This window comes from Bos grunniens, chromosome 2, assembly GCF_055505025.1.
Source record: "Bos grunniens cultivar Pamir isolate PY7600 chromosome 2, Bosgru_T2T1.0, whole genome shotgun sequence".
Classification (NCBI taxonomy): domain Eukaryota; kingdom Metazoa; phylum Chordata; class Mammalia; order Artiodactyla; family Bovidae; genus Bos; species Bos grunniens.
In genome coordinates, this window is record NC_141166.1 from 130108325 (window position 1) to 130133722 (window position 25398).

At 39.4% G+C, this 25398-nt stretch overlaps 1 long non-coding RNA gene across 1 annotated transcript; it reads right to left on the reverse strand.

Annotated features, from left to right (window-relative positions):
• LOC147378732 (uncharacterized) lies at positions 1-24054 on the reverse strand. The gene is made up of 5 exons (XR_015148769.1): positions 23870-24054; positions 907-947; positions 613-694; positions 389-497; positions 1-208 (listed from the first exon to the last, which is right to left on the reverse strand). It is a non-coding gene; the product is annotated as an uncharacterized LOC147378732 (long non-coding RNA).
• Between the last annotated feature and the right edge of the window lie 1344 nt (positions 24055-25398).

Below are 25398 nucleotides of genomic sequence, written 5' to 3' on the forward strand. Positions count from 1 at the left end.
TGTAAGGAAAAGACAGAGTTTATTGTGTGAACAGTGGTTCATTAATACAACTCCTTTTTTTTTTTTTTTTCAGAATATTAGCTTGTTTGCCTATAAGTGGACACATTCGCTGTACAAAGACGAATATTCTCAAGTTGAGTGGAAGGTAAACACTGTCGTAGAGTTTTCTCTCTTCGATGATCTTTGCTGCATGAGTGGAATATGGAGGCTGATGGAGAAACAGGGAGAATGATTATGGAATAAGTAGCAAATATTTCCCAGTAATTGATTTACATAAGATTAAGCACAATTAACCTGTTCCTCTGACTCACTGAAAGGTTTCTCAGTCCAAGAGGCAAGGTCTGCACCTGGTATTTGAGGGAAGTCAAAGACCTTTCTAATTACCTACCTGCGAGAATATCCATTAGCATAGATCAAGTGTGTTAGTCGTTCAGTCAGGCCCAACTCTTTGTGTTCCCATGGAGTGTAACCCGTCAGGCTCCTCTGTCCGTGGAAGTCTCCAGGCAAGAATACTGGAATGAATTGCCACTCCCTTCTCCAAGAGATCTTCCCAACCCAGGGATCAAACCCGGGTCCTCCCCCCACTCCGCCCACTGTAGGCAGATTCTTTACCACCTGAGCCACCAGGGAAGTCCAGCACAGATCATGTGAGTGGATTAATCCATCAGCAGTGGCCATCTAAGAGAAAATTTCCCTAGAAAATAAATCGACCTTGTTGAGACTGAGAAGGTGGATGGTGAATACGCTAAAAAGGGAAAGAGTATTAACATTAAAGGACAGTTTCCTTAGTTGAATTCAGGACACATTGTGTCAAACTAACAAATATGAATTTGTAGCAAGTATGAGTTCTCTGCTGGAAAAACGTAAAAGATACAAAAAGGGCTAAGATCTTTGAAGGCAGCTTACCTCTTCATAGAAGCTTCAGGCTTAAATTCCACAGGCTTATTCTGAAACAAAAAGAATTAAAACTTTTAAAATATTACTTCATACTTCTGAATATGTGTTGCCAGGGAAGACTTCAGGTTACCATCAAACAGAATCAATTCTATTCTTGCTGTTTGGTATCACATATAAAGCCACACATTGTCATCTCTGGAGATGGGACACAAACTTTTCAATCCAACCATGTGATCTCACTCATTAAGAATCCATTTCTGGGCATCTCCAATGGAGCCAATCGTGACAAGAGATGTTAAATGACAACAACAAGAACAAAAACAATAACAAAGTCAAACTATATTTGACCCAGTTGAAGATATTTGCTTAAGGTTTGACCATTTTTCAACTAGGAGGAAAATTACAAAAACAATAAAACGTTTGTTTAAACATGTTCAACTTTTTGGTAATTTATCAGTAACAAAGGAATTTAGTTATTTTCAGCATTTGGTATACTGCTGCTGCTCCTGCTAAGTCGCTTCAGTCGTGTCCGACTCTGTGCGACCCCAGAGACGGCAGCCCACCAGTCTCCCCCGTCCCTGGGATTCTCCAGGCAAGAACACTGGAGTGGGTTGCCATTTCCTTCTCCAATGCATGAAAGTGAAAAGTGAAAGTGAAGTCGCTCAGTCGTGTCCGACTCTTAGCGACCCCATGGACTACAGACCACCAGGCTCCTCCGTCCATGGGATTTTCCAGGCAAGGGTACTGGAGTGGGGTGCCATTGCCTTCTCCGCATTTGGTATACAGATACCACAAAGAATATATAGGGGCTTTTAAAAACAATGACTCATTATAATGAAAATTCTCTTTATAGACTTTCCCATACAGACAACAGACTATATTTTTAGAGATCTCATTTAAAAGCATGATTTCTAAAAAATAAAAAATAAATAAAAGCATGATTTTTCTAAACCATTGACTATAGGACAAGATGTTTTTGGACTAGAAGGAATTTACAGAAAACAGAGACAAATGGCTTTTCTAATATGATTCTGAATTAAAACCATCCCACTTACTTCTTTATAGTTTTTTCCCAACTACTGCTATTCAGAAAAACTTTCTAAATTTTAGACTACTGATTTTTCTTAGTAATACAAAACTTAATCTTATGCTTAGATTAGAGAAGAACTTTCAGCAGAATATTAGTAGTTTAAAAGCACTTAAACTTTTATTTGAGGCAATGCCAGTGAAACTGTTTGCACTGTGCGCTTCACCAATATCTGGAGAGTCATCCTCAATGTGGAATTAACAGGTCACCTCTCGGTAATGCATTCCACTGTCATCGGGATATAAACAGGAAATCATTTTTTTCAGCTTACCAAATCAAATCCATATATTTTGTTATAGCAGATTTTCCTGTGGTTATAAATGCTAGAGAGTCATAAATACCATTTCTGTGTAAATGAATTAATCTTTATTTTGTGAATCTATTTTTAAGTCATCTATCTGAAATCACATTATGCATTTCAGAAATGCGTTACTGTTTCTTTTAGAGCATGGAAGTCAATGTTTCAAAGCCTGAAAAAAAACCATACAAAAAATACAAAGGTTTTTGCTTGATTCTTCTCTATTCATTCAGAAAGAATCTAAATGAGATTCTAAAATGCTCAAGGATTTTTTTAAGGAAGAAATATCTTGTTGTCAGTAAGTACACATCATTTAAAATTCCATCTTTTAAAATATGTTGAGTTGCACAATAGCACAGAATGTTTGGCAAGCAGTGTTGAAGCTCACAGGGCCTGATGTTCCCTCATCTGAGATATCTGGTAAGCAAAATCTCTTTGATATGCCTTCATCCAAGATTTGGTGTAATGTTTGTAAACTACAAAAGAATTGGCCACACAGAATTAGCTACCAGGCTTCCTCTATCCTAAGATGTACTTTCCCCCAGTTTAACTTTTCTAAAATCAAATGGTTCTATGTTAGGGTAATTATATTTAAAATAGTGTCATGTTCTTTTCCAGTGACCTGGGAGGATTTTTGTTTGTTCTTTTCTTCTGCCTTTTTCTTTTTTCTTTTTTTAATGAATCCCCTCTGCTTTCAGAGAGATTTGCTGTGGACTGGTACTCCTGGAGCCCTCAGGTCCATCACCTCCTGCCAGCTTTCCATGTGTGCTTTGCCATGAAAAAGGAAGGAAACGATTTTAAATCAGGGGTGAATCTTATTAATATGATGGATGTTGTCTGGACAAATGTCTGTACTTTGCAAGTATATTGAGCATGCTCCTTTTAACATCCTTTTTTTTTCTTTCTGAAACCCCACAGAGAATGTGTTAATCATATTAACGTATTGGTTTTAGAACCATGACCTAAGTTTACATGTGACTTTTAAAGAAATATTTGTATAGCCAAGATTTAGATAATAACTGTCACCAGAAAGCTAGCTTTAAGGGGAAATCACTCTTGATAAAAATCTTAGTAAACCGCTTCTGCACAACAAAGGAAACTATTAGCAAGGTGAAAAGACAGCCTTCAGAATGGGAGAAAATAATAGCAAATGAAGCAACTGACAAAGAACTAATCTCAAAAATACACAAGCAACTCCTGCAGCTCAATTCCAGAAAAATAAATGACACAGTAAAAAATGGGCCAAAGAACTAAACAGACATTTCTCCAAAGAAGACATACAGATGGCTAACAAACACATGAAAAGATGCTCAACATCACTCATTATCAGAGAAATGCAAATCAAAACCACTATGAGGTACCATTTCACACCAGTCAGAATGGCTGCGATCCAAAGTCTACAAACAATAAATGCTGGAGAGGGTGTGGAGAAAAGGGAACTCTCTTACACTGTTGGTGGGAATGCAAACTAGTACAGCCACTATGGAGAACAGTGTGGAGATTCCTTAAAAAACTGGAAATAGAACTGCCTTATGATCCAGCAATCCCACTGCTGGGCATACACACTGAGGAAACCAGAAGGGAAAGAGACACGTGTACCCCAATGTTCATTGCAGCACTGTTTATAATAGCCAGGACATGGAAGCAGCCTAGATGTCCATCAGCAGATGAATGGATAAGAAAGCAGTAGTACATATACACAATGGAGTATTGCTCAGCCATTAAAAAGAATACATTTGAATCAGTTCTAATGAGGTGGATGAAACTGGAACCTATTATACAGAGTGAAGTAAGCCAGAAAGAAAAACACCAATACAGTATACTAACGCATATATATGGAATTTAGAAAGATGGTAATGATAACCCTGTAAGCGAGACAGCAAAAGAGACACAGATGTATAGAACAGTCTTTTAGACTCTGTGGGAGAGGGAGAGGGTGGGATGATTTGGGAGAATGGCATTGAAACATGTATAATATCATATATGAAATGAATCGCCAGTCCAGGTTCGATGCAGGATACAGGATGCTCGGGGCTGGTGCACTGGGATGACCCAGAGGGATGGTATGGGGAGGGAGGTGGGAGGGGGGTTCAGGATGGGGAACACGTGTACGCCCGTGGTGGATTCATGTTGCTGTATGGCAAAACCAATACAATATTGTAAAGTAATTAACCTCCAACTAAAATAAATAAATTTATATTAAAAAATAAAGATGTCACGTTAAAAAAGAAATCTTAGTAAACCAAAATCAAAGAGATTAATTTTCTGCACTGCAATTCTTTTTTTTTTTCCATATTTTTCATTTTTCAGTAGTAGCTAATAGGCTTCTGAAATGAACATCTAAAGTCTTTGTAAATCAAATATCTCTCTCAAGTATAAGAAAGACTGATACAGCTGGAAGTATTCTCCTGAATTAGGAATGTGTGTGTGTGTGTCTGTTGTGATATATTTTGTATATGCCATATATGTAACTGTGATGAAAGCTACATCATTCTTGTGGTTTTGTTAACCACAAACGTTCAAATTCAGACTTGACCAAGTGAAGAGAAGCCAAGAGCAATTACTAGTGTTGGGAAAAGACAGAACTCGGCATTGCAAAATCTGGGATGAAGTCCCTGCTCAGTCCCTTGGGCTAGTCCCTTAAAACCTCTAAACCTCAGTTTTCGACATCTGACATTAAGAATGCATAATATGCCACTTCTTAGGATGGCTGAGCATTCAAATGCCATAATGGAAATATATATATTTTACAAATAATAAAATGCTCTACAAATGTCATTTTAAAACATTTGAAAAATAAAATCTGAGACAACTTCCTAGCTGAGCAGGGCCTCTGGGAATTATTTAAATAATCAGAAAAGAAGATCATTAGAAGCTGAACTTGGCACAATTGAGCATGAGATAGTCAAAATTCATGCTGACTTACCAGGCCAGTGTATTAATCCCAGGATCCTCATGCCCTTGGCTGTGCAAGGAAGCCTCAGTCTGTGGACCTGGGAGCCATGGGGAAAATTTTCACGTTCCTGAATGACCAGGATGAGTTGGTTTCTTCATTCATACTCTGTACTAGGCTCTGGAGATACAGAGAGGGCTAAGAGCCAAGGCATATGTTCTTCTAGAACTTAAAGTCCAATAAGAGAGACACAACTCAATCAACTAATTACCTAAATACATTAAAATAGTGAATAGCCTTTAAGAGTTCAGGTGGCTCTGAAGCATATGAAATGCAGACTTATTTTGGTCTTGTCAGAAAGCTTTCCTGGGGAAGTAACATTTGGACTAATACATGACAGCAACAATGAGATGAAGTTGGGGGCAGAATGGAGAGGATTGCAGCAGAGAGAAATGTTTTAGCAAAGACTTTGAGACAGAAACAGCTGAAAGGAGGCTGTGTTGAAGGAGCCTGGAACTGGAGACAGTCAAAGAAATAAGCAGGAACCAGCCTGGAGAAGGTAATGGCACCCCACTCCAGTACTCTTGCCTGGAAAATCCCATGGACGGAGGAGCCTTGTAGGCTGCAGTCCATGGAGTCTCAAAGAGTCTGACACGACTGAGCGACTTCACTTTGACTTTTCACTTTCATGCATTGGAGAAGGAAATGGCAACCCACTTCAGTGTTCTTGCCTGGAGAATCCCAGGGACGGCGGAGCCTGGTGGGCTGCCCTCTATGGGGTCGCACAGAGTCGGACACGACTGAAGTGACTTAGCAGCAGCAGTCTGTATCTGAGAGCAGAGACATGACAATATTACTTTCTTGAGATAACACTGTGGAGTGAATTGGTGAGCTGAGAGGCAAAAGTGAAAAACAGTAAGTTTGATTAACATGGCAAGTTTGATTCAATGGAGAGGATTTGCTAGTTTCAAAAGAGGTCTGGGTACCATCCCATATCTGTGGATGTAGATTAAGAGAAAGGGTTGAGGAATAAGCTTTGGGCGGCTCTAACTTTTAAAGTCTCAATAGAAGAGGAGAAGTCTAAAAACAAGAGATAGAAAGATAAGAGGGGCATTAAGAGTCAGAAGGGGGAAAGTTGCTGCTGAGTGGTCTAGTAAGGTGAAGACTGAAAAAATGCTCATTGGTTTAGTGACATGGAGGGCATTAAGTCAGAGAGAACTATATTGGAGGCAAGATGGGAACAAATGTCTGCCAAAGAGTGAGAGGAAATAAAGAAATGGAACTAAGTTGTTTAAGACATTTGGTTATGAAAACTACAAGTAAAAGAGTGTGGTAGCTGAGGAGGGAGATAGAGAAATATAGGGGGACTTTTTGTCCATCCCCCAAATCAGCTGGTCACTCACTCTATTGGTCTAGAATTTCTTTCTCCCTTAAATTTGGGATGGTGTTGGTCCTTAGAGAGTATTTGAAGAGGAGGGTGGGTAGTCTGATAAATATAGTCTCCAAAATAAATAAATAAATGGATCATTCATTTCCTCACTACCCACTATCAACAAGTCCCACACCAGCATTTATGATTTCTAAAAGAAACTTTCAATGATATGTTACTGGAAGAAGGAAGAAAGAAAGATGTAATATTTCTCAATATAAGTGTGGGCTTTCCTCTCATTCAGACTTCTTTTCCCAGACAATTATTTAAAGCCATGTCCTGTTCCTTCCTAACACCTCTTGTGAGTCCATTTAATCCATCTCTGTCTTCACTGGCTTGGAAACATCTCCTCTATGTTGGGCCCTAGACAGGTATGGCCCCAGGGCTCAGGGGAGATGTCACTATCTTCTCTACCCTGGTCATCACTCCTCACCCCTCATCCTCTAACAGCAGAGAGACTTCTACTGAGCACCCAGCCACTGGTGTTATGCTGGGCTGTGCTGAGGTTGCTCAAGATGAGATTCCAGTGCCTCTTGCCACCGGCAGTTCTCCTCTGCCATTCACTGATAGTAAACCACACACCGCAGGTTGGCAATCGGCACTTGTCTTGCAAGCCTGCTGAGTCTGGCCCCCAAACACAGGTTCAACATCTTCTAGATCCTGCTGCCTCTTTTTGGAAGCTTTTTTCTAGCTAAACCTAGATGTCAATGGGCAGTGTAGTATATTCTACAACCAAAATGTATTTTTGTCAAAAAGTAAATTTATTTTCCATTACTGATCTAATTTAGTAAACATTTAACTGAAATAATTAAAATCGCTATGTATGTGTCTGACTGTTGGTGACCCCATGGACTGTAGCCCTCCAGGCTCCTCTGAACATTGAATGCTTCAGACAAGAATACTGGAATGGATAGCCATTTCTTTCCCCAGTGGATCTTCCTGACCCAGGGATCAAATCTTGGTCTCCTGCATTGTAGGCATATTCTTCACCATCTAAGTCACCAGGGAAACCCAGTTAGAATCCCTAAGGATCACCAATAATTGATAAAATTAAAAAAAAATTTTTTTGAGAATGTTCTGGAAGCTATTTCTCTTTTGCTGTGTACTCAGGGGACTCTTGAGTACAAATAAAAGGATTATGTCTGTAGGACATATGTTGCCATCTGTTTGAAATGAATCAATGACCAATAACTCATATATGGTATCAATGTATTTTCCAATTTAAAAACAACAAGTTAGAAAGCTGTACACTTTAAAATACAAAGCAGGACAGAAGATGTGAACAGATGTTTCACTGATGAGGCTATATGGATGTATCAGTTCAGTTCAGTCGCTCAGTCGTGTCCGACTCTTCGCTACCCCATGTATACAGGCACATTAAAGGATATTGAACATCATTAGCTACCAGATAAATGCCGGTTAAAATGATCATGAAACAGCACTACACCTATCAGAACCGCTAAAATAAAATTAGTAACAACCAAATGCTAGTGAGGATGTGCGGGGAGTAGATCACACATACATTGCTGGCAGGGAGTGAAAAGGTATAGCTTCCCTGGAAAACAGCTGGCAGTTTCTTATGTAACTAAACAAACAATACTATTCAACCCAGCAAATACATTCTTGGGCATTTATCCTAGAGAAATTAAAACATATGCCCACACCAAATGCTGTACATAAATTGTCATTGCGGCTTTATTTGTAAGAGCCAAAAAGTTAAAACAGATGTCTTTCAACACAAACTGTTCCCTACCATGGGACACCACTAAACAATAAAAATAAATTAACTATTGATATCTGCAAGGGGCTTCCCTGGTGGCTCAAACAGGAAAGAGTGCCTGCTATGCAGGAGACCCAGGTTCGATCCTGGGTTGGGAAGATCCCTTGGAGAAAGGAATGGCAACCCGCTCCAGTATTCTTGCCTGGAGAATTCCATGGACAGAGGAGTCTGGCCAGCTACAGTCCAGGGGGTTGCAAAGAGTTAGACACGACTGAATAACTAACACTTTTACTTTCACTGATATTTGCAACAACTTAGAGGGACCTTCAGAGAATCATGTTGAGTGAAAAACATCAATCCTAAAGGTTACATCATATATGATTCCATTTACATAATATTTTTTAAATGACAAGATTTTGGAAATACAGAATGGATTAGTGGTTGCCAGGGGTGAGGTATAGGGTGAAAGGTATGCAGGGGAGAAGAGGGGATATGGTTATTAAAGGGCAATGGGAAAGGTACTTGTCCAGTATCATGACTGGTGACAGATACAGGAAAACCTACATGTGATAAAATCGTATACAACTAAACACACATGCACACACACAAGTGAGTACAAGTAAAACTGGGGACATCTCAATAAAATCAGTGGATTTTATCCTGATCCTGGTTGTGATGATACACTAGAGTGTGCAAAATGTTATCACAAAGAGAAACTGGGAAATGTGTAAACAGGATCTCTCTATATTACCTCTTACAACTGCATGTGAATCTATACTTAGTAATATCTCAATTAATTTTAAATACAAAAGTCTTTATTGTTTAGTCGCTAAGTTGTGTCTGACTCTTTAGGACCCTGTGGACTGCAGTCTGCCAGGCTCTTCTGTCCATGAGATTTCTCAGGCAAGAATACTGGAGTGGATTACCATTTCATTCTCCAGGGGATCTTCCTGATCCAGGGATTGAACTCTCATCTCTTGTGTCTTCTGCATTGGCAGACAGATTCTTTACTTCTGAGACAGCAGGGAAGTCCAAAAAAGTCTTTACCACAGTTTTTTACCAACATGAGTTTCTTTTCTTTGTGAGGTACTCCTCTAAGCAAAATGGTGATGAGCAGTGAATATTAGTGAGCACACACTTTGCCACATGAAGGTTAAGACAGCTGTGTCAATAGGATGGCTGGAAAATGATAGTTCAAGTAGGTTTTATTCCGATAGCCAATGAGTACTTTATATTCTTTTCAAATAACATCAGGAGCCAATTTACTGTACAAAAACCACTACTATTAATTTTTCCCAAAGCTTTTTTTTTTTCATAATCCATTTCTATGAAAATGTAAGTAGGAACCTCCATCTGGGTGGGAGTTTGCAAAAGCTCTGTAATTAGCCTAAAAAATTTTGACCTTGCTTCTTAGCCATGCAGTGGCCATACGAGGAACTCCTATCCATTTATAACTCAGAATCTTGCAATTTTGGAGTAGGTTTGGTTTTGAACCCTCTTCTCTGCTCTTTTTCTCACAAGCTCATCTGAATCCTGAGGGGGTAACTCTTTACCATAGCTTCTCAACAGCTTATCACTGCAGCAATCAGATCACATTTTAAAAAATGCATTTTTAACTTCCTCTATGGGGTCCCACAGAGTTGGACACGACTGAAGCGACTTAGCAGCAACAGCAGCAGCAACACAGATATGGTGCTCCCCAGGTGGCAGTAGTAGCAAAGAATCCTCCTGCCAACGCAGGAGACACAAGAGACATGGGTTCCTCCCTGGGTTGGGAGGATCCCCTGAAGTAGGGAATGGTAACCCACCACGGTATTCTTGCCTGGAAAATTCCTCAGACAGAGAGGAGCCTGGTGGACTACAGACCGTGGGGTCGAAAAGAGTCGGACACAACCCATCAACTGAGCACAACACAGACATGCTTTCCCAGCACACCTTAACATTTTCCTTTCTATTTTAGAAAGGTTTATTATAAGAAATAACCATCTGAAGACTGTTTCTGCATCTCCTCAAACTATGAATTGAGTGCACTACCATATTATTAAATGTCTCCTATGTAATAATTTCTGTGACAAATTTTTCTCAGAGTATTGGAGAAAATGAAATGTCCCTTTGAATACAAAAGTATAATTATATTAGATCACAAGAAATATAGAATCTAACATGATTTATTTCTGTCCTACCTAGAAACTCAGATCTAAGCTTTGTTTTCATTTACTACTTTTACCTAACTAGAGATATTTTTCTCTTCCTCATACCTGTTTACTTTCAATATAATTTGTCTTAAGGGTTGTACTTACTAAAATTTTATCAAAGATCTTAGCCAACTGAAGTTCATTTAATTCTTGCAATTAATAACATCACTATAATACTACTTAAGCATTATGTATTTTAATTCTTTTTCCAAAAAGATAAACAATGTACGCTATGGAAATAAAACCAGCAAAAGGACACATGCAGGATTACTTAATATATTTGTGTTTCTATTCATTTTAAAACTTAAGACTCAGGGATATTTAGTTCCCTATTTTAACAAACTCATAAGTTGTCTTCATTTAAGAAAAACAGGTTTCCTGTATCTAAAGTCAAATCACTAAGTATAACTCATATGGTAGGCATTAAAAAGAAAAAAAGCCTACTCTGCCAGAAATTCCTTCAAATTGTTTTTGGTCCTAAATAGAAGGAATGACTTTTATGTAAATGTATTTTCTGCTCGGGTGTAAGCAAAGGCCTAGGTAAACATCTTTTCTCTTACCCTCTGCCGGAAGCCCAGGATACACTATCACCGTGTACCTAATTTTCCTGATTTATGCACTCTTTCTTAGGTACATACTACAGACTAGCTCTCTGGATGCCTCTGACCCACATGGGTTAAATAATAACCACCTTGCATAGTGCTGCATAGGCCTGTCTTACTCTGCCTTCAACCCCATTATGGGCTTACAGCTCTTTCAGGGGTTACACTCAGAGCCTCTTAAATGAATGCTCATTCCTCTGCCTGGTCCAAGCTGGTCCAAGCTGGCGGTCTCTTTGTTCCAATTTATTTCCATCTCTACCCCTCTCTTCTCTATCAAAAGTGACTTCCACTGGAATTTCAGAGAAAGCTGGAGAGAGACCACCAAGCCATGTGGCCTCCCAGCCTGGCCCTTCCAGGGGCCATCTCCCCCTGGGGCTCTCAGCTGTAGCTTTCCTTGGTTTCTCTGTCAGTTCCCAGCATCAGCAGTTCCAGATGTGTGATCACAGGCACTTCTCTGGTTTACTACGAATTTTCTTGATGATTGCTCTTGCAGGTGATCAGTGAAGACCATCCTATTAGCAGTGTTCTCACTTTTGTACATGTCTACCATGACCCTGTGTCTTAAATGAGACTGACTGATTTCTGCAGATACAATCAATGCCCGATAAAGGAGAAGCCAAGCATTGTTATTCTGCTCATTGCAAAAAGTCCAGGCCTGGACCCCAGCTCCAATACTCTGGCCACTGATGCGAAAAGCCGACTCATTAGAAAAGATCCTGATGCTGGGAAAGATTGAGGGCAGGAGGAGAAGAGGGCAGCAGAGGATGAGAAGGTTGGATGGCACCACCGACTCAGTGGACATGCCATTGTTGTTGTTCAGTCACCAAGTCGTGTCCAACTCTTTGTGACCCCATGGGCTAGATCCAGCATGCCAGGCTTCCCTGTCCTTCACCATCTCCAGGAATTTGCTCAGACTCATGTCCATTGAGTTGGTGATGCCGCCCAACCATCTAATGAGTTTGAGCAAACTCCAGGTGATGGTGAAGGACAGGGAAGCCTGTTGTGTAGCAGCCCATGGGGTCACAAAGAGTCAGACATGGCTTAGTGACTGAACAAGACGCCTTCACTACTGTACTTTAAACTCCTCTTCATCTTGTTCCTGGACTCTTAGATTTCTTCTTGACTTTTGGATCCTGACTTTTTTTTTTTTTTTTTTTTGACCCATAGCACTCTTTCTTAGGTACATACTACAGACTAGCTCTCTGGATGCCTCTGACCCACATGGTTAAATAATAACTACCTTGCATAGTGCTGCATAGGCCTGTCTTACTCTGCCTTCAACCCCATTATGGGGCCTACAGCTCTTTCAGGGGTTACACTCAGAGCCTCTTAAATGAATGCTCATTCCTCTGCCTCCAGAGAGGTGCCCCTAGTTAGGGAGAGAGGAGAATACTCAGAGCTGCTTCACAGACTTTCTCCTGCTCTTTTTGGAACTAGAGACTAAGCCTACTCTTATTGCAAATAAGCCCTCGAATATTTGTGAATGTCCACCCAGGGGCTGCTGTGTGGAGTCCATCACTTCTTTATATCCAATTCAGTATGAAGACAACTTGAACAAACACCTAAATTCCATTTCATTTTTTTTTACTCACCCAAGACACTAATCCAAATCAGATCATAAGAACATCCTTGGCTATTTCATAGTTCCCCAAGCTGGATCAATTTACTGAATTCTAATGTTCAAAGTGGTCACTGCTTATACTGATAATTCTAATTTATACTATAATTTTAACTATTAACTAGCTAGTTTTAACTATCAACTAATTTTAACTATAGCACTTAGATGGTTCCAATCATAGTGCTCTCCTTTCAATTCGTCAAATACACCGAATGCATGGTAACAGTGCTTATCTGGCCTTACATAATCTAGCTTCTGCCAACTTCTCCATCCTCATCTTTTACCACTTCCTTTCTCGCTTCAGTCATGCTGAACTTGTTTCGGTTCCTCGAATGCTCTTACTGGGACTCGCACTTATTTGTGCTTTTGTCTGACACTATTTAGCCCCCAGCTTTTGTTCCTCCTTATAACACTATGTCCTTAGCCCAAGTTTGGATCGTATGGTCTATCTGGGTACATGCATGGTGGGGAGCTATACATGATATAATGGGAATTAAAATTACATGTGTTTCGCTTTTCCAAAGTGTTTCCTGGTTATGTCTGTTTACTTGATGGTCTCTACCATTAGACTACAAGCTTTGTGAGGTCAGAGGCCGTGTCAACATAGTAAATGGCCAATTCATATTGGTTCAATGAATGAGCCATCGAACTGTAAGTTTCCAATAAATCTCTTCCAGTGCAGTGCACTTAGATTGTTGTATTAGTTATATTCACACTCTTGAGAACAGGGGAAGCCTACGCTGCTGATGTTGCCTCGGCCCGTATCCCTATATCTCACAGTCTCACAGCCGAGCTTTACCTGTTTTGACAGTGAGAAGTAAGATGTGGCTGCCTTGGTAGATTAATTTCCTAAGATGAGGGGGGAAAAAAAAGCTCAGACAGCAAATACAACATCATGTTCACAGACTAAGCATTCAGGCTTCAAAGAAAGGTAATTGAAAAGCCATCTCATCCTTTATTCTTGAAAATATTGACTATGACTGTGTGTAGTCCGAAGTACAGAAACTTCAAATTCGGCAGAGAATGTTATCTGGAAGGTAAAGTCTGAGCAAATACTGGATCATTACCTCAGTACTCCCTATCAGTCACTTCTGCTGCGATTCTACCATTAGCTTCAAATCGAGTGAATTTTCAAAAACAGCCTAATTTTCCTTCTTCAGACAACTTTAAAAGCAGGATCATTGAGAGTCAGTGGAAGTGGTACTAATAAATAGATCTGAATTGTTTTTCCCCTGACCACGGCCATCCCCATTTTTGTTAAATCACCAACCATGTTATGCTTTGCTTTTTTTGCTCTCATTGAAACCTGTTTATGTGTCTTACCAAAATAGAAACACTGTAGTCAGTTCCTTTGAGAAGGAAGTAAACACTGGCTCTTCCCTCATAAGACAAGGTTCACTTCAACAGTAAGTCCTGACCAGAATACAAGGAGTGCTGACTCATTTTTAAGTCAGATTTCTATATAAGAATGTTTCAACTATTCCAGAAGGTTCAATACCTGAAGAGTAAAATACTAATTTTTCCCCATTTTTTTTCTTGAATTTATTGCACCTAATTAATAAGATTCATTTAATCAAACATTTGAAGATACCATTTTATTCTTAAACCTTTTAAGAATGAAAGAAATAATAACCATTTCAGCCTCTAATACCTAAAATCCAGATTATCTTTCAAATGGTTTTATCATTAATCAAGACAACTCCCCAAGCAAATACTTTAATCCTATTCAATGTCTTCAACTATTCGAAGACTGACTTGAGACCTGAGATCAAACCAGGTCTGAAAACTCTCCAGGCTTCTGAGATCCTGGGACATGCCTAGATCAAGACTCAGTACAGTGCAATTAGGTGTGGGGTGGGAATGGTTTGGTAGAGAGGTCAGTCCTGTGGGAACAAGATACAGAAAAGAGAAGTGTTGCTGGTAAGGAGGAAGAAAATATGGCAGATTCTAGTCTTGAGTTGAGCCACAGATTTTTTTAAGTTGAGATAAGATTGGCTTATGCCATTATGTAAGTTTCATGTGTATAACATTATATTTCTACTTCTGTAAGCAGTGTGCTCACCATGCAAAAAACTAGTTTATATCCAACACCCAGCAGTTGACCCCCTTTACTCCTTTTGCCCTCTTCCCTGTCCCTTCTTCTCTAGTAATCGTTACTCTGTTCTCATTATCTACATGTTTATCTGGTTTGGTTTATTCATTTATTTTGTTGTTTGTTTGTTATATTCCACATATAAGTTAAATCATATGATATTTGTCTTTCTCTTACTTGTTTCATTTATCATGAAACTTTGAACTTCATCCATGTTGTTGAAAATGGCAAGATTTCTCTCTTTTTATGGCCAGTGTTATTCCATTGTATACATATTCCACTGTTCTCTATCCTGGGCTTTCCTGGTGGCTCAGTGGTGAAGAATCTACCTGTCAATGCAGGAGATGAGGGTTCCATCCTTGGGTGGGGAAGATCCCCTGAAGAAGGAAATGGAAACTCTCTCCAGTATTCTTGCCTGGGGAATCCCATGGACAGAAGAGCCTGGCAGGCTACAGTCCCTGGGGTCGCAAAAGAGTTGGACATGACTCAGTGACTACACAACAATTCTTTGTTCTATCGTCCATTGGTGGGCACTTAGGTTTTTTCCATATCTGAGTTATAATAAAGAATGCTGGGATGAACATAGGGGTGTATGTATTTTTTCAAATGACCATTTTTACATCCTTTGGATAAATATCCAGAAGTGGAATAGTCAGACCATATGGTAGTACTGTTCTTAATTTTTTGAGGAGTCTCTATATTGTTTCCACAGAAGCCCAAGGCTCTCTTGAGATACTGACCCAGAGAGAGATGTCTGGGATAGCTAACTCATCAGCCTTCCTGAGTTGTTACTGCCATTTGGCCAAGGAAGGCAAGCTCTAGTCATGGGTTGTTCTGCTTACTGTTTTGAGCGAAATGATCTCCATTCTTACCTGTTGCACATGTCTATCACATGTTCTGTCTCATTATGTAGTTATATTTTTAAGTTTCTTGAGGCAGCATCTGTGTATTGTAATATTCTATACCATCATACATCCATGCCTGGCACAGTGAAGTGAAACCACTCAGTTGTGTCCAACTCTTTGCGACCCCATGGACTATAACCTACCAGGCCTCTTCGACCATGGGATTCTCCAGGCAAGAATACTGGAGTGGGTTGCCATTTCCTTCTCCAGGGGATCTTCCCGACCCAGGGATCGAACCCAGGTCTCCTGCATTGCAGGCAGACACTTTACCATCTGAACGACCAGGGAAGCCTGTCACAGAGCAATATGCAAAAGAGATTTGTTAAATCAATGAATAAATTAATTTTTATAATGCTTGAGGTTCAGTGTAACAAAACACTGAGAAAATCATATCTTCAACATAGTTCAGTCTGCACTATTTATATGATGAAAAATACATAATTTGTTACCTATTAATACTTCTAAATGCATAAATTTAAAGAAAACACTAATTCACCAGCACAAGATGCAAGGCAATGTCTTCTTATTTGGAATATGCTGGTATTTAAATGGATCAATAAGCTCTGAGAGCTGGTGATGGACAGGAAGCCTGGCATGCTGTAGTCCATAGGTTGCAAAGAGTTGGATATGACTGAGCGACTGATCTGAAATGGAACAATACTCAGCATTTTGAGTTGCTTAGTTTGAGACTAGTTCTGTTTCCTCATTTTTGCTAATCATCATGTTTGTCACAGGCAGTCATACTCTCTATTTATTCCACAATATTAGTTCATCTGTAAGCAGATGTGGTGTTTCCCCTCTTTGACATCTTCTATTCCAACTTCCTCCACAACACATCTGTGCCAAGCAGAGATGCCTGGGTGTGCACATTATTATAAGACACAGATGCTTATCTCAAGAAGCTTACAAAGATAGCTACATAAGTAGGTAATACATAAATTGTTTCTCACCTTCAACTCTTTCAACAAAGCATAAGTAATAAAAAAATAATATTCATTGACCTTTGTTATCCCAGAACATGACAATAAATGTTGTATTATTTAATCTTATAGCAACATTTTATAGCTGGGAAAAAAACAGAAGTTCAGGAACTTGTATAAATTGTCTGTAGTCATATAGAGGTCAATGCTACTGTCACTAATGCCTAAATGGAGCTCAAAAGAAGAAGTAATGTAGGAGAAATAATGTGATATTGGCAGTTGATGGCACGGTGGTAATTATTGATAGGGTGGGAATGCATGAAACGACTATCTCAGGGGAAGAACATGAAAGTGAATAAGCAATTCCAAATTAATCCTGGGTGAATAAACAGAAAGAATGAGAGAAATTGAGAAGGAGCCATAGAACAGGTAAGAAGAGAACTAAGAAAAGGTAACACTGTAGAAATCAAGAAAAAATGATCAATAGTGTAACTGCTACAAAGAAGTCAAGGAAGGTAAGGCCTGGAAACAGGTTCTGGACTTGTCAGTAAAAAAGTTATTAGCAATCCTAACCAGCATATTTTCTCAGGGGTTGTGGTGATAGAAGTCAATTTGCAAAGAGAGATCAGGAAGTCAAAGAGAGAAAATAGAGCCAAATCTTATACACATTTTGGTGTCAAAAAGAAGAAGATAAAGCAGAACAGTTGGCCCTCCATATTTGGGAGTTCCTCATGTGTGGCACCCCACTCCAGTATTCTTGCCTGGAAAATCCCACGGACAGAGGAGCCTGGTGGGCTGCAGTCCATGGGGTCGCTAAGAGTCGGACACGACTGAGTGACTTCCCTTTCACTTTTCACTTCATGCATTGGAGATGGAAATGGCAACCCACTGCAGTGTTCTTGCCTGGAGAATCCCAGGGACGGCGGAGCCTGGTGGGCTTCCATCTATGGGGCCGCACAGAGTCGGACACGACTGAAGCGACTTAGCAGCAGCATGTGTGGATTCTATCAAGCTTGGATAGAAAATGCTGGGAAAGAATTCCAGAAAGTTACAGAAAGCAAAACTGAATTTGCTGCACACAGCAACTATTTACACAGCATTTACATTGCATTAGGTATTATAAGTATTCAAGAGATGATTTAAAGCACACAGGAGTATGTGTGTTAGGTTATATGTTAGTTAAGGGACTTGAGCATCTGTGGATTTGTGCATCTTCGGAGGATCTTGGAACCAATCCCCCACAGATACCAAGGGATGACTCTAGTTTGAGGCAGAAACAAGGGGCGATTCTGTAAAGTCCTTTATGGTTCTAAAAGAGCCAACAATAACCGACTGAACAAAGTCATAAAAGGGAGAGAAAGGATTCCCTTAGGGAGACAGAAAGAGCAGAGGGAGTGGTGGGTGAAGTTATTCATGCTGGAAGGATAGGAAAGGGAAATAAATGGGCTTTATTGTATCTGTGACTTAAGAGATAAAGTCATATACCTAGAATGAGAAGATGAGTAGGATAAAGAGTTTCAGAAGGTTTGAAAATAATTGGGACCATCCCAATGAAGAAAAAGAAATGAAACTTTTAAAAAAAAAGAAAGAAAAGAAAATATCTGGAAGCACTAAAGCGCTCAGAGGGAGGGTGGACTCACCATAAATTCCTTAATTTTCCCAACAGGACCCAGGTCAGCAAGCTTCCTGCCCACCATGGCTCTTAAAATCAACCCCTCTTTCTAGTAAAATGACATTGAAGGTGGGAAACCAGACTAGCCAGATTTGAGGTGGGGAGAGGTTGTACTCTCTAAAATAAACTACACTCAAGAGAGAGCAAGGGTTTCAAAACCAAACTGTGAGACAAAATAAGAGCTTCTTTGTATCTTTACCCTCTCCACCCGCCAGTTACTTTTCCTTTTCCGGGAGAATACTTCACTTTCCTTTCCTTTCCTTCCCCCTCACCTATTTTCTCAAACTCGACCCACGTTGTGCCATCTACTGAATTCAGAACTGGAAAATGCACATGTGTTATTTTTAGTCCAAGCATCACATGGTTGGAGAATATTTCATTTTTATTTCACATTGTCTCAGGTCAATGTACCAGGTTCTTAAGGCTGTCACAAGTCTCAGAGATCACTCCTGAGAACTGCAAAACAAAGAATCCTGTGACACAGATGCTGACAACGTGGAAAGACCTTGTGATTTGCTGAGTCACTGATCAGAACTCGCAGTTTTGAATACTTTCTTTTGGAATTAAAATTCCGCATCCTAACACGCCCATCTCTCTCTATATACGGATTAAAAATCATTTAAAATTGACTTGCATTTGTAAATGAAATGGTAAATAATGTTTTTGAGTACCTGTCCCCCACCATACACATTCAACTTTTAAAATGTTCAGTTTCTCATTAATTCAATCTTTTCTTTTACTGAAAATTTGGTGTAGTTTAGAAGTGACCTAGTTGTAAACTTTTGTTTTCCACATCTTTCAAGAAGCAAGAAGAGTAGACACAATTTCAAAACTTATGTTTACTTGAATGGACAAATTGTGTTGAAGTTTGGATTGAATATATGCCAATGGAAACATTTCTGTGGTGAGATGAATCAGTGCCACATTGTCTAACTATGGATTTGCTGACCATTCTTCTATATTCCTTAAAAACAACCTCTACTAAAATGCATGTTAACCTAGATCCAGGTCCTGTCTCTATTTGAAAGTACAGTTGACCCTTGAACAAGAATTTGAATTGTAAGTGTTCACTTATATGTGGATATTTTTCAACAGTAAATGCTACAGTAATACCACAGTAAATACTGCATAATTCATGGTTGGTAGTATCTGCAAATATCCAACCATTGCTATGCAGGAACCACTTATATAAAGGACCAAGTTATACTTGGGTTTTCAACTGTGCAGAGTGGAAAACCTGGGGGCTCTTGGCGCTTCCAACCGCAAGTTGTACAAGGGCCAAATGTAATAAAATTGCATTCCTATTTAAATGTTTTATTGGTTTAAGTAGTATAATAATTCTAATCAGCCTTGATCATAATTAGTGTATTAATATAACCTTATGTTTATCTTACTTCTACCATTTAAAGTATATATTGTTCTTATTCCTATGAAAGTCCTGAAAACAAAAATATTTATTTCACCAGTGTCAGTCTAAAATGCTTCTTTAATATCAGATCAGAGGTAGTATTTCAAAAGGAGCAGTTCTCAAAAGCCTTGACAGTTCCTGCCACATAGCTGAGTTAAAATGAAGACTTACCATCAGGCAGCATTTTTAAAGCCTAGTATGAGATATTTTCTCTACTTAAAAGTAAGAAACAACATCTGCTTAAACAAAAAAAAAACTTTCCTATTTACATTTTGCATTAATTTTGACTGGGTATGTGTTATTTGTTGATATACATAATTGATTAAGATTATTACTCTAGGTTGATCTTATTTAAAATAATCTTTCTCTTCCATCTATTTCAGAGTAATTGGCTAGCACTGACCTCTCCAAATTTGTAATTTCTGAAATCTGCATTAATTCTGTTTATCTCTGATAAAATAGTCCAATGTTTAGAATTCTCTCAGTGCTACAGACTTATTTGTGCTGCGAATGTATAAAGCTATCAGGGCACTACGCTGGGTGTGATAATCCTGAAAGGCACCCAGTCAGGGTCAAGAACCTGCATGAAGCAAGATGACTTTACAAGAAGAGGACACAGTACGCAGAGTGAGGGGAGCAGCAGCCACAAGTTGGTGAGATCAGTGTACAGGACTGTTTTATAGGGGAGGTGGTGGCGAGCTGGGTCCTAAAAGAAAAGGTCTGGAAGATCCTTCCCATGTGTGGCAGGCCAGCCAGGGCAGGCAGAGGCCTGGGGATACAGTCCCCTGAGAGCTGTGGTGATGTCTTAGACGACCTGTATGGTTAGACTTTCAAGGACACAGGAAAAGGGGAGGGGCTCATTCTCCCCGACTTCACAGTGGTCAGAAGATTGGACTTCAGTCCTAAATTCAAAGTACTTCAACACTGAAAAATATTTGTGATCCTTTGTTCCTTTGCTCTTGAATGTAAGACGTTGTATAAATGTTCTCTAAACAGGTCTTTCACTTTGGGAAAGGAAAGGTTCAAAGAGCAAAATTTTAAGCTACGGAGCCCTTCTCAGAAGGAATGTTCTATATATATACTAGAGGAAGCCAAGTCTCAGTGAGCTCGCGGGTTGAGAGAGGAGATGGGCGTCAGGACTCTGCATGCTTCCTTGTATGGCTCCAGACTGGAGTGACTGTTGCTGGTTGTCCCAGAAATGTTTTCTAGTCATGAAGGAAAGTCATGTGAGAGACTGTCTCCTTCCTGATTGTTTTACTTTTAACTCAACAGAACAGCTAGAAAGCAGATTTCCCAGACACTTCAGAAGGAGATAAACAGCCTGAAGAAAATCTGACATCTGCAAATCAGCATAGACTAGCTCTTAAATATTTCACATGAGTAATATATTAAAAAAGCAGCCAAGCAGGACATGGCAGATGGAAGACTGGGTGGAAAGCTGAAGTCTGGGCTGGAGATAAGTACCTAATAAAAACCATTCTTTCCAAAGAATGCCAAGAACTCAGATTTGAAGATTGGCCTTGTCAACACTTAAAGTCTCTGATTCCTCTCAAGAAAAGATGTGATAAATAATTAAGAGTGAATTATAATGAGCATATCCTTGAAAGCATTTGTTCCACACAGAGAAGTCATGGAGGGTAATTCTTCAGTCACTTCAAACTCATCACTGGCTTCTCTGGTAACAGCTGACTAGTACTGGTAACATCTTTTGACATCAAGAGCCAAGAAAAACCTCTCGAGATCATTTGCGTGTCTTTAAGTTGATGATTGATGTCACTCTTAGTATTTTCAACTCTTTGAGAAACTGTTCAACCTAAAAAACATGATTGCCTTGATACTTGCTTTCTCTCATTACATTTCTTCAATTGCTAATTCAACGTTGGTAAATGGATTTCTTGCTAGGCTAATAAATGAGCTGCTGAGAAAAAATTTATAATGAGCATGTTCGTGGTTATCTATAATGAAAAGCACTTACAAGCAGTTATTTTACGCCTCTTAAATGTTCAGGTGTGGTACTAATTTACGTTATAAAGAAAATGACTGACTTAGCAAATGCACAAATTGGTCTAGCCAGTTACCACAAACCTCAAGTAGTAGAGGCCAAAGCAATGGCCTGTCCTGATGCATGCTTTCTCACATGCATCATTTGAAGCTAGATTGCAGCTTTTGAAGCTAGATTTAAAAGCAAAAACCCATTACCTTTCATATGAAGCTCCATCAGTTACTAATTAAAGATTATGCATTCTTACACATTAAATACACATATGCAAGGCCTCATTTTAAGACAAAAATAAAACTTTATAAATAGACTGCAAAGCATGACCAACCTCCCTAGCCAATTGGCTGGGTTGCTCCCTGTTGTGAGAACATCCCAGGAGAGGAGTCTGTCATCTATTAGGAGGCGTCCAAGGATCTGAGTGCTTGGAAGGCAGAGTTCTTCTCTGGCTCTGGGAATCCTAGCGCTGGCTAGGGGCCAAATCAGGAATTACTGTGAAGCCCTTAGGTTACTTGAGGCAGTAACCTCAAAAGATACAGTAATCTCAAAAAAGATACACAAAAAAAATCTCTCTCAGGTGTTTCATATTAAAAGTTTTGGGTGGAGTTCTACAGACAGCAGATTCAAAACATAGGTGAGGCTCTAACAAAGCTTGGTGATAAGGCAGATCAGTATACCTTGCTGATGATTTAAAAACCTAATCTAGACCATTGCTTCAAAATTAAGAATTAAAACACTAATACAAACCTAAACTTTTAAAATTATTGTTGAACTCTGCTTCCTAAGAAAAATCTTTCAGAGGGACTTCCCTGGCAGTCCAGTGGCTAAGACTCTGTGCTCCCAAAGCAGGGGGCCCAGGTTCAATTCCTGGTCAGGGAACTAGATCCCACATACTACGACTAAAGTTCACACATGCCATGACGAGAGGGGAAGATCCCGCATGCCTCAACCAAGACCCAGAGCAGCAAAATAAAAAACCTCAAAACAAAGATCGGTCAGAATCCTTTGAATCTCTTAGTTTTTAAGGGCAGTATTTAATTTGTCTAATGTAAGTGTAATCACCATTTTATGGTTGGCAAACATAAAATCAGAGAGGTAAGGAATTTTCCTTACATCACACAGTGGATAAATGAGTTTGTAATAGAATTCAAGCATCTTCCACCAGTAGCTAGAAATGACAACAATCATATAGCCAATTTTTTATTATCAGGGTTTTTCATTCTTCACGTGACTTTTTGTGTTTGTTTGATTCTATAACCTATAATGTAGGTACTACTGACATTTTCATTCCACATGTGAAAAACCAAAGCTCAGAGAAGCTCCCTGACTGCTCCAGCATCACACATTGGCCAGCAAATATGCAGGCAGGAGGGACATTTACAGGCCCTGCTCTTAACCACTGTACAAAAGTGGTTTTATTTCTCTATCCACTTCTACCTCTTTCTCAACCTACTTCCCTACAAAAATTTGTGGGTTATTTGTCTATCAGATATCATAAAGGAACTCATCATAGAGTGAGTCCTCCCTCTAGACCCAAAGGCAGAACAAAACCACAAGGGTGACTTTTCATCTAACAATCTGTGACCCGGGATCTGCCAAGAAGAGGCACCCCCTTACAATTCCTGCACAGCTTCTGTGGTTGACGGCCTTGACCCCGAGACTCCCTAATTCCACCAGCATTCACATTAGTTGTAAGCAAGCATTCTTTCCATGTACAACATTGTTTGTTTTGTAGAAATGCAAAAAGCACATTTCGACTACTCATCTGTTGCTTAAATCTCCTCTATGATACTCTGGCCAAGCAGTCTGGAAATTTGAAACCTCCCATGTTAGCACATTCCATCTTGGACAGCTTTAACTGAGAAATGTCTTTTCTCATATTGAAAAAAAAAAAAATCTGCCTGTGACTTCTTTTTGTTTTTTGCAATTATAAGTATTAAGTCTGTTTATTTGTTTTTATTTTGAGAATTTAATGAACTATATAGACCCTATCCCTGGAAAAAAAAAAGACTACAGCCATACACAAAAAGGCTGACAAGCAGCCCTCTGAAGGCATATAATGGTCTGTGAACCTCAAGGTTAGAAACCCTCTTCAATAACAGCATTTCAAATGCTGTAAGTGAGAGAGCACTCTTACCCTCCGTGCTGTGAACCATGTCCAAGAAAGGGCTTGTGTTCTTCTCTTGCCACTGAATTACGTCGGCTTAGATTGTGGTCATTCGTTTAGCCCATGGAGACCTTCCTGAACCCTGGCGCTGTGATCTAATCTATTCACTATGCCTTCTTCAAGTCAGCTCTAGTCTTGATCACCACAGCCCTGGCAAAGATCTTAGACAGGAAATAGCTGGAGATAAAACCCCAGTGACAGGATAATCACCCTGTGAGGTGGGAAGTGCCCCCTACATTTTTCTGCAAAGATCATATACTGGGACTTGAGTCTGTGAATACACAGGGAAGTGTGCACGTTTCAACAAACAGAATATAATCATATGCCATTAACTTTATCCCTCAAGAAACCTGCTTTTGTTTCATTTCTTCAGTGTTGGGTTAGTTCAGGACTTAGACTAACCAACTCAGAGGATATGAAAACACATGAGAACCACATGATTGAGGGTCTAGGTACCAATTGCAAAACTTCCTTTTACATCTTAGAATGTGGCCTCAGGAAACCCAAGTATTTTCCCAGGTCTAAACTCCCTCCAACTACAGTTTTCCTAAATAAAACAGAGTAGCTGCCTAGGGGCTATCTCTTTGGTGTGAAGAATTCTCACACCAGCAAGTTTATAAATGCCAAAAAGCAAGTTTACAAATGCCATGTTGTGTATTAGGGTTTTTTTTTTTTTTTAATGGTTTAATTTACTTGTTTTTAAATGAGTTTTTTCATTTATGCTTCAGGGTATGCTTCAAGGATACCTCATAGTGTTCTAGCATTTTGAGTACAAGTTGACATTGACCCTGTCCAAGTACTTTGTAGATTTTAGAAATTAAATAATATCACTTCTAATGTTTGTCATTTCAAAGCTAAGAGCTTTAATATAGCCAGCATTGTGGAAGAAGATTGGAAAAGAATTGAGTCAGAGGATCCCACTCTGTCTTTAACTACACAAGTGATAACAAGCAATTCTTCTGTCCTTTCTGGGCCTCTTATTTCTCATACATAAAAGTCACTTCTCCTCCAGTTCTCAAAAATCATTTTATTCTAATTTTGTTAAATTAGATGGATGCGCTAAAGCATCAGAACCAAGACAACAGCAGTATCTGGATTCCTTTCTGTGTCTTAATTAAGGCTGGAAGTATGATTTTAACATACAAGCGCTGTCACAAAATATCCTTTCACTCTAGTGGTGATGCATGGTGGGTCACAGGACACAATGCCTCTATTCCAAAGGTTCCTGAACTTTGGAAACACTTAGGGAATTAAAAAAAAAAAATTCGTGAGGCCTAGATCTCACCCCAAAATGTTCCAAAAGGCGTGAGATTACCTCGACCAGTAGAATTATAAAAACCTAGAAAACTTAGAAAACATAAAAACTTCAGTTTAGAACCACTGCTCCATTCCAGCTTTCAATTCTGAATGTATGTAAGAATCAACTGATAATTTTTCAAAGCCTGCCAGTGCCTAGATCCACCCCCAGATTCTGATTCAACTGGCCCGTGGGCCAAGGG